Below are 10,552 nucleotides of genomic sequence, written 5' to 3' on the forward strand. Positions count from 1 at the left end.
GATATCACGGCCTCTGCATCGGAGAGATGCATACAACCACTTTATTAAAGGAAAACGCTTCACGCCCGTGCACCGGCCGAAACTTCGGCCGGTCGAGCGTGAGCCACGCAATGCAACCCAATCCCACGTCTCGCGCAGCTCCGGGCCCACCCTTTTTTTCTGTCTTCTTTCTCCCGATCTCCTTCTCCCACACAACCGCTCATCTTCTTCCTCTCGATCCCCTTCTCCCCAGTCGCTGTGATCTCCCCCGCGCCGGCGAGCCAGAGTTGTGAGCCCGTCGCAGCTCCCCATCGCCCCCCCCCCCGGTCGCTGCACCGCTCGTAGTGCACGGCCTCCGCAGTGGTAGCAAAAAGCGCACCGGTGGTAGCAAATCCTAGTCGCCGTGGTCACCCATGTCACCGCTCGTCGCACCACCGCACACTAGTTGCAGCAAATTCGGTCGCCGGTAGTAGTTTTTCCCACTACCGGTTGCAACAAATTCGCAACCCATCGTCGCTAAGCACACTTCGCCGCCTTCATGGTTGTAGCAATAACGGCCACTGCTTGTAGCTTTCCTCATTGGCGTGTGTAGCAAACATCATGGATAAAAAGCTTCAACCGCAAAAAAATCTATGAGCGGAGGTGAAAAGCTTCAATCGGTGTGTGAAAAAGCTTCAACTGCTGTGTGGAAAAGCTTCAACTGCTGTGTGGAAAAGCTTCAAACCTTGAAAAAAAGCTTCAATGGCCATGGACAAAAAAAGCTTCAACCACCGTCGCAGGTCGCAACATCGACATGAATGGTTGTAGCAATTCCCATCACCAATCGTAGCAAAAATGAACGACTGCTGAAGCAAAATTATCTTTTTTGTCGCTATCGACATGAATGGTTGCATCAATTCCTATCACCGGTCGTAGCAAAGGCCAACGGTGGTTGCAGCACCGATCCTCGTCGGTTGTAGATTTGCACGTGGATGACGAAGGAGAAAGGATGGTTGCGCGCGGCCATGGAAAACCGTGCTGCGATGAGGGGAGGCGGCGGAGCTACACCCGTCGCTGCTAGGAGCTGCAACCGTAGGTGCTGCTGTTGCATGAGTCAAGGCCGCGGCGCGGATGGCCGGCGAGGGTGGGAACCAGCAATGAGGACGACGGCAGAGGTTGGGACCGGCAAGGAGAACGGTCGGCGTGGGTGGGGACCGGCGATGAGGATGACAACCGGAAGGGACCCAAGCAACATATGCGGTCCTAGCTAGAGGAAGAAAAAGATGTGGGGCGAACCATCTTTTTTTCTTTTTGATCCAATGGACCACACGGCTCAGATCCCACGGCTCGGATGCGACCGGCCCAACAGCGTCTAGCATCACCCTTTATTAAAGCAAGTTCAACGAAACAAATAGTCTGGTCTACAAAGTAAAGCTCACAAAAGGAGCAAATAAAAATAAAAAAACTCAAAGCCACAACCGGCTAGATGAAAAAACATTAAGCTAACATCTCTCGTCGGTTACATCCAGTAGCCAAATGCTCCCTGGAGCCCGCAGAAGTGAGCAGCAACCATGTACGGATACATGCCGTAGCTCTGAAGATAACCTGCAAAAAGTTAATCATAGAAAGTCTGTTAAAAATCATATCATTCATGACGCTCATGGTCAAGATAGTCGAACCGACCGACGAACTGATGACCGTGTTCGTCCTATCGGCATTAGGGTGGATGTACGCCGCCTTGTGGGCCGTGGGGGTCACCAGCGGGCTCATCTGCGAAGTTTCCTTTGGTCAGTCGACGCCGTCGGTGCCCTCACTCATTCCATGCTTGTTCGGCTCTCTGTTCATCCTGTTAATCATCGGCCAAGTCCCGTTCGTCTTGTTCCATTGGTTGTTGATGCTGGACTTAGTTGCCTATCTTTGGTACTACTTCTCCGTTCATCTACCACTTTAGCTGCATTTCAGTCAGCTGAAATTTTACTTTTGGGTCAGTCAATTTTGTGGCCATTGAATTTTCTCTGAGATTGGTGTTGCACTTTTTTTTTCTGACCTGTGTTGTTTGTTGTGTGGGCTTGTTTCTTTTTTTGACTGACCCCTTATTTGGGTCAGTCGATTGCCTTATGGGCCGAAGCCCATTAACTGTGCGCTCCAGCCCTCCTCTCTCTCCCCCTTCGTTTCTTTGATATTTCTTTGTTTTTATGCAATTTTGCTTTTGTTTTTCTATTTCTCTTTGTTAGTTGGTTTTATTTTTATTTTCTGGATATTTTTTGGATGTTAAGTCAGTGTAATGTACAGACATAAATAATTTGAAATATGTGCGATAATTACACTACTTGCATACTAAAAAACTATAATTTAAGAGCAAAGTTGTGTGCAAGTTTTGCAAACTTTTATTGTTATTTTTTAGTGGGTAACAATAATGCTATTAATTCATTCTTCTTTATTTTAATTCATTTATTATTATTTTCTTCTTAAAGGGTAATACAAATGACACTAATTTATTGTTCCTTAAAAAACCTTATTATTTTGATTTTGTATAGTTTCTATTTTATTTTTTCTTCTTGAAGGTTAATACCAATGTTAATAATTCATTCTTTCTTAGAAAACCTCATTATTTTGATTGTGTTCTACTTTTTATTTCATTATTATGAAAGAGTAATATATAAGCCACTACTTCATTGTTTCTTCTTAATCGATAATACCGGTACCACTAATTCATTTCTTCTTAATCGATAATACCGGTACCACTAATTCATTTCTTCTTAATCGATAATACCGCTTGTAAATTTTTTAATTTTTTTACTTTTCTTTCTTCTTAATCGATAATACCGGTACCACTAATTCATTTTTTTAACTGGAGAAGTATAGACACCATGGATGGAATACCAATGCCACTAATTCATTTTCCTTTAGAATTTTTTTTGCGAAAAAATCACTATTATGCGTTTATTCTTGCATATTATAACGAAGCGCAATTTATCTGCAGATTGTGTGCAAATTTTGTCATTATTTTTTTAGTTTTTTATATCATTTTCTTTTCTATATAAGTGTATTTTTGCTTCATTTTTTATTTTTGTTTTCAGTTTCTATGGGTTTTTCTTTTTCCCTTTTTCTTTCCTTTGTTGGTTATTTTTTGTGAGTTTTTGGCTGAGTGTAATTATATACAAACAAATACTATATAATATGTGTCAAAATTTCATGATTATATGATTATTTTTGCATATTACGATAAAGTGCAATTTCGGTGCAAAGTTGTGCGCAAGTTTTTAAGTTATCTTTCTTCTTAAAGGAAATACAACATTTCAGTTACACTCTGTGGGAATTATAGTAGAATGCAAAAAGGCGCTATTTCATGCTTATTCTTTGCATATTTCTAAAAGTGCAATATCAATGCAAATTGTGTGCAAGTTTTGAAAGTTTTTTTCCTTTTTCATTTTCTTTCTTCTTAAAGGGTTTCATTATTATTTTTAGTAAACTTCATTATTTTGATTTTGTTTTAGTTTTTTTGTTAGTGTAATACCTTTAATGATAATAAAATGCCACCCGCAAAAAAATCATAATAAAATGCCACTATTTCATACGTCCTTAGGAAATTTAAATATTTTGTGTTTTTATTTAGTTTTTTCTTATATGGTAATACCAGTAAACATATTTTTGTGAAATTTGACTATTATATGGTTATTCTTGAATATTCTAAAAATGCAGCTTTTGTGTAAAATGTGTGAGCATGTGCGTCCGCTTCTCCTATTGGCTTCCTTTTGGCTTCCACTGAAACAGGTGTGGTAACCAGTTCCACACCAGCTTCTCCTATTACTAGTTGGGCACCACTAGGCATCAGACTACTGCTAGTTTACATTCATCAGACCAGTCGTAGGCCATCCGATCAAAAGAAGGACGTTCGTCCGATTTGTGTAATTAAAACACATCAGAGATCAGGTGCTTCGGTCGCTAATTTATTGATGCTTCCTAACTATAGTACTTCCGCAACGTACGCCCTCCAATCCCGCTTCTCTCTCCAGCCGTTCTTTCCTCCGGAAACGTTGCTTCCTGCGCCACAGGTTCTCTCCAGATCAAAGATAGGAAGGAATGTTTGTTAGTTCCTCCGGAAACGTTGGTTTCCGATCGGTAGTCTGAATGCTTCCTAGTTTGTTTCTTATCAATTTCTTCCATAAATCAGGGCCGTCACTAGCTCCGTAAATCAAGTGTCCAATCATTGTTTTCACGTCAGGCTATTTGCTTCCTTAGGAAGCCGATCTTGCTTCCAATATTATTTACATTTGCTTCCATGATTTTCATGTGACTTTGCTTGCTTACATTTTCGTCCAATATAATGCAGAAATAAAACTTCTTCCGTTTATCAATGATTTTTCTTCCATGATATATTAAACTTTGTATGATTGACACAAACTTGGTTTCTACCTAATAAAAAAAATTCTGGATTGCTGTAACCAAATAAGACCTTCTGATAGGAAATATCCATTATTACGGGTACAACACATGAAGCATATATATATTAGGGAAGTGATTCCAACAAATACAAATATGCTCAATTTGCTTTCATTGTATAAAAATTGTGCTTCCAACACTACAAACCATGCTTCCTAATCCATAGTCATTTCCATCTCCAAGCAGTGTCATGTAGTGTGCTTCCTTTATTTTCTGTCTAGTATGATTCCATGTGTACACTGTGTGCACTTCCGGCCTACTATGTCGCACCGCCACTACAGTCCCGTTCAGTCCCGGTTCCTCAGTCTAGTGAGAAGCAACTAGGCTGGCACCCTTGACCTTCGATAACTGAGTGTGTGTGTGTCTTGGTAGTTTGCTTCCAAAACGATGACAAAACATTGGACACTGAGATGCTCGACCTCATGCCGCACGTCGTGCCCCACCATCGATGACCGTCACATGCTCACCATTGGAAAAGCATGATCTTCCGCTCTGTTGGCCCTATATAAATTTAGGAAGCATGAGTAGTTTGATTCGAATACAAACACGACACCTATGAAACAATACGCACACATGGAAATGAAGCAAACTGAACAGAATATAGAAGCACATGAAGTAATCCGTAAACAATGAAGAAGCATAACTATTTTGCATACGAAGCAAACTGTGCACCATGAGGAAACACATGTATGATACAAATGAATCATGAAAATTGGATGCATCATATTTTCATGCAATCTCAACATAATTTCTACATGGTGGAAGCATTTTTTTTAAATGGGGATATAAAAGATTTCCGAACGGTCGATCAAATTAAATACAATGGTTCAAATGGGGATGCATCAAATTTATGCAATCTCAACATAATTTCTGCATGCATTTTCTTCATAATATATGTGAAATTTAGGAAGCATGATTTAGTTGTCAGTTATGAAAAAAACATGATGTCTACAGGCAAATATGAGGTATGGACAGGAAGCAATACTAAACACAATGTAGAAGCTGAAGTTTGATATATACGAAGCATGAAAAATTAAATATGAAGCAAAAACTAGTATCAACGTCAACCATATTAGTGTTAGTTGGAAGCATGAAATCTTTCTTTTGGAATGTTGGAAGCATGAAATCTTGAAAGAGGAATCTGTTGCCAACTGTTGAGCATATTTGTGGATGCTCTATATACACGAAGCAATGAAAGATTGTTTTGTCGACAATTCTCATCTTAATTCGAAGCACTGATGTCTAAAACTAGGCAATAATCACAATTGCCTGCCTACATATCTATTGGTCATCGAGTGATGTAAATTACAATTTTTTTTGACGATTCATAACCCCTAATACCTGAACATAATCATACTACGCAGACAGAGAACATAAACACCAATGAGTACTCGACAGACAATGAATTACAAACAAAATTGCAATGTGGCAACTACAAATTATCAATTGGGGGCTATTTTTCTCGAATATGCACGAGTGTGCATATCATTCATTAAAGAAGAGAGGGGAAAGAGCCCCGAATCCACAAGTCCACAGTTACATGATTATTTACATTCGGACTTCGTCCGAGACCACCCCAAACTTACAAAGGACTACTCGGTATTGCCCCGCGCTACCTGCTCTACTTTGAAGCCTACCATGTCGCCTTTGAACATTCCGGCCTTTGCCCATAGTCTACCTTCATCCTGGATGCATTGAATGGTTCGCGGGACGGACGGCCTCTCGCCATTAAAGACCACATTATTCCTGTGTTTCCAGATCATCCACATCCCAAGAAGGCACTTGGCTTTATGAGCACGTTCACTGGTTGAGTTCCCGTCCTGCCTCAACGCCCATTGTTGTATTTGTTTGTTTTGCCTCGGTTCCAGGTCCACCCTCCTCGTTAGTCGGCCCATGCTCGACCAAATCTGCCTCGCGAATACACAATCCATCATCAGCTGCTGCTGCATGGTTTCGTCGTGTTGGTTGCATAATGGACATGAATACTGGTGGGGTAGTCCGCGTCGAGCTAGTCTATCCGAAGTCCAGCATCTGTTTCTTAGCGCCAGCCAAGAGAAAAATCGGCATCGCCTTGGCGCCTTAGTCTGCCAGGAAAACGTAGCAGTTGGGGACACCTCTCTCCCCATGAATCTCACCGCATACGCCGAACGGGCCGAGAACTCGCCGTTCTGTTCCCACATCCACCTCACTGTATCTTCCATCTCATCCAACAGTTGCACCTCCGCTACTCTTGGCCAAAGATTCAGGAACTCATCTATAGCCTCTGGAGATAGGTCAGTGCCAACATCATGTGCCCAGCTGTCATTGTCTAGCGCCTCCGCCACCAGCTTGTTTTGACGCACTCTCTTCGGGACTTGGCTGTAGATGCGCGGGGCCAGCTCAGCCACCCGAAAGCCATCAATCCATCTATCTTCCCAAAAGAGTGTATTCCTGCCGTTGCCGATCGATGTTCATGCACCCGCTTGTACCAAGGCTTGCGAGTCAGTTGGCACGATGATAGTGAACTCTGCCCAGGGCCTTTCCTTGTCTACCCTTTGAAGCCATGGCCATCGCGCCTGTAGTGCTTTATTCAACCAAAACAGATTCGGAAGTCCCAAGCCTCCTGCCCATTTGGGTGTACAAACTTCGCTCCACGCGACCATACAAGACCCACCATGTGCATCCTTCTTCCCACACCAAAGGAAGCCCCTGTAGATCTTGGTTAGCGCTACCAATGTCTTCCTTGGCAGGTCTAGAGCCAGCATCGAGTGCACCGGGATGGCACAGAGTACCGATTGGATCAGCAACAGCCTGCTACTTTTTGGCAGCAAGGCTGCCTTCCACATTGGCAAGCAATCAGCCACTTTGTCTACCAGATCCTGAAGTTGCGCCGCGGTGGGTTTTCTTATAGTGAGCGGCATGCCCAGATACTTGCAACGGGAAGTTTGCATTGCCACATCCAAGGGAAGACAAGACCAGATCCATCTCCACCTGAGAGCATCTAATCGGTAAGGCCACACTCTTTGCGATGTTGACCACAAGTCCGGAGGCCTGACCAAATAGCGCAAGTATTTCTCGGCACGTCCTTATTTCCAGCTCATTTGGCTTGAAGAACACAACCACATCGTCCGCGAACATGGATACCCGCTGCTGCAATCCGTTCCGTGCCAGAGGTGCTAACATACCTCTCTCCATGGCGAATGAGAACATGGCCCTTAGCGGCTCCATGCACAGTATGAATAGCATTGGTGATAGGGGATCACCTTGCCTTAGGCCCTGACATGCGAGTATTGGCTTGCCCGGAATGCCATTCACCATAATCCTTGTCGAGGAGGTTGCCAACAGCCCACAGATCCATGCAATCCACTTTTCTCCGAAACCAAAACGCCTCATAACCTCAATGACAAAAGGCCAGCTGATGGAGTCAAAAGCTTTGGAGATGTCGAGCTTGAGGAGGACCGTTGGGGATTTCAACACGTGTAGACGCCGTGTCGTGCACTGAACAAGCATGAAGTTGTCATGTAGGGAGCGTCCCTTAACGAACGCGCTTTGGTGTTGTCCAATTAGCTTGGGTAGATCCACCGCTAGCCGAATTGCCAGAACTTTGTCAAAGATTTTGATGGATCCACCTATGAGGCTAACCGGCCGGTACTCCTTTATGTCCATAGCGCCTTTCTTCTTGGGTAGCAACGTCACCAGGGCCTTGTTAATTGCAGACATACCCCGCATATCCTCTCTATGAAACTGCTCAAGAGCCCTCATGAAATCCACGCTCACAATGTGCCAGCAAGTTGCATAGAACCTGCCTGTGAATCCATCGGGCCCCACTGCCTTATCCAGAGGCATGCCTTTGATTGCTTTACAAACTTCCTCGTCCGTGAATGGTGCCTCAAGCGTTGACAGATCCATAGATGGTAAGTCCAGTACATCCAGATTAATAGAGGCCTCTCTAGCCCCTGCTGTTCCCATCAAACCCTGAAAGTAGCCATCCACCGCAGCGCAATCCTCTCCTGCCCAGTGAAGGTCTCCCCATTGTGCTGCATGACCGTTATAGAGTTCTTCCTCTGTCGATGCCTCGCGTGCCTTTGGAAGAAGGTAGTGTTTGCGTCCCCAACCTTTAGATGCAACAGGCGCGATCTTTGCCTCGCGATCATTCGTTCCAAGGAGCACAACCCAAGCAACTTCCTTTTTAACAATTTTCGGAGTTCGTGTTCCTTATCGGATAGCTCTCTAGATTCAGCCGCCACGTCCAGTCTTGAGATGATCTCCATTGCCAAAGCAATCTAGAGGCGGGTGTTGCCAGTCCAACGATCACTCCAACTTTGCAAGGCCTTCGCCGTGGTACGCAGCTTCCTGTCCAGAACTAGGAACGGATTGCCCACGGAGGGGATGGACTTCCACGCCTGCTCCACCGTATCATAAAATCCTGCTGCTTTGGGCCAAAAGCACTCAAATTTGAAGCGGTGGCCCACCTCAAACTCCGCATCCAAATCCACTAGCAATGGGCAGTGGTCCGAGATTGCCGTACCGAGAGTAGTAAGTAGACTCCTTGGGTATATATCTTCCCAACAGTTAGTAACGAACACGTGGTCTATTTTCTCCATCGTTGGGCGTCGACGTTCATTGCTCCACGTGTAGCGCCTTCCATTAAGGTATAACTCTTTGAGCTCTAGCCGATTAAGCATGGCCCTGAACCTAGCCATCATGCGCCTATTGGACGTGGCCTTATTCTTGTCCTCCGGATTAACAAGCAAGTTGAAATCGCCCACAATTGCCCACGGCCCTGCATGCAGGTCTCGGACATCACGAATCTCCTCAAGGAAATTCACATTTTCCACATCGCCCTGTGGCCCATAAACTCCAGTAAGCCACCACAAAGGCAGCCCTTCCTGCTTGATGAGTGCCGTAAGGGTATTCGGCGTTAAGTATCGATTGGTGACAGACACCACCAAGTGATCCCATGCAAGTAGAATTCCACCTCTAGTGCCCACGGCAGGAACGTAACAGAAATTTTCAAATCTATTGCCAAGGGTTTGTCGTACAATATCATCCGAAATGACCTCCATCTTAGTTTCTTGAAGACACACTATATCCACCTTGACCGCATCTACCTCTTGGAAGATGGTATTTCTACGTGCCGGCGAGTTAAGCCCTCTCATGTTCCACACCAGGATTTTAGGAGGTTGCGATGTCATTTTAGCATCCCACATCCACCATGCAACTAGGGACTAATAGCCCTCCACCACCGCATCATCCTCCCCTTGAAGAGGTAAGATGGACTCCTCCCAACCAAACAACGCCAAGATCGCCTTGACATGGCAGTCCATGAGCGGCTTGTCGAACAACCTTGCGTATGTTTCTAGGGTGTCATCGCTTATCAGGTCAGCTTCGTTCGCAAGGCATAATTTCTTGATCAGGACAGCCTGTTGTTTCGAAGCTCGAGATCCCCGTCCTCCCTTGGTGAGCCGCACGCTACGTCTGGGAGTTGTCACTGGCGCCCTCTTCTGGCGTGGTTTCTGCTGTCTCGGCTCTAGGCCCCTCGATGCTGGTTGTTCCAGGATGGGCGTGATGTTGCCCCTGAGCTCTGCACACACCTGGATCGCCCTATCCTGAGGAGATGGGTCCGGAATAGCAGGGGTAGGCAGCAGGTCCGGTTCCTCAATATGCTCTGAAAGGCTCACCAAAAACCATCCATCTCCACGCATGCATGGCTGCGTCCCATCCACATGCAGCTCGGGCCCCACCAGTCCCTCCTCGGAATCCAAACGGTGAGACAAATCCGCCAGTAGGGAACTGCCACATTTGTCACTGTCCAAATCCTCCTCGGTCGGGTCGTGTGTCTCCCTCTGCGGGCTTTCCTCAACATGGGAGAGGCGCAGCTCCCAATCCCCAACTCTGATCCCTGGCGAATCTCCTGTTACCACCAAGCCACCGGGCCCCCCGATCTGATGCGACCCAGACTGGCCAGCATTGTTCGCCCAGCAACCGCCTCGGGCGGCACAAACTCCCCTTCTGGTTGGTTGATCGAAGCCACAGAGTTTTGCCGTATCAACAGCCTTGGCCCACAGCCCGCATGCCCTCCCGCCCCCCCCCCCTTGGAGACAAGAGGGACCTACCCTGCTTTCCACCGACGGGGCCTCCATGCACCTCGAAGCTCCCAGAGCCCGCTCCT

Source organism: Triticum dicoccoides, chromosome 3A (genome assembly GCF_002162155.2).
Source record: "Triticum dicoccoides isolate Atlit2015 ecotype Zavitan chromosome 3A, WEW_v2.0, whole genome shotgun sequence".
In the NCBI taxonomy this organism is placed as follows: domain Eukaryota; kingdom Viridiplantae; phylum Streptophyta; class Magnoliopsida; order Poales; family Poaceae; genus Triticum; species Triticum dicoccoides.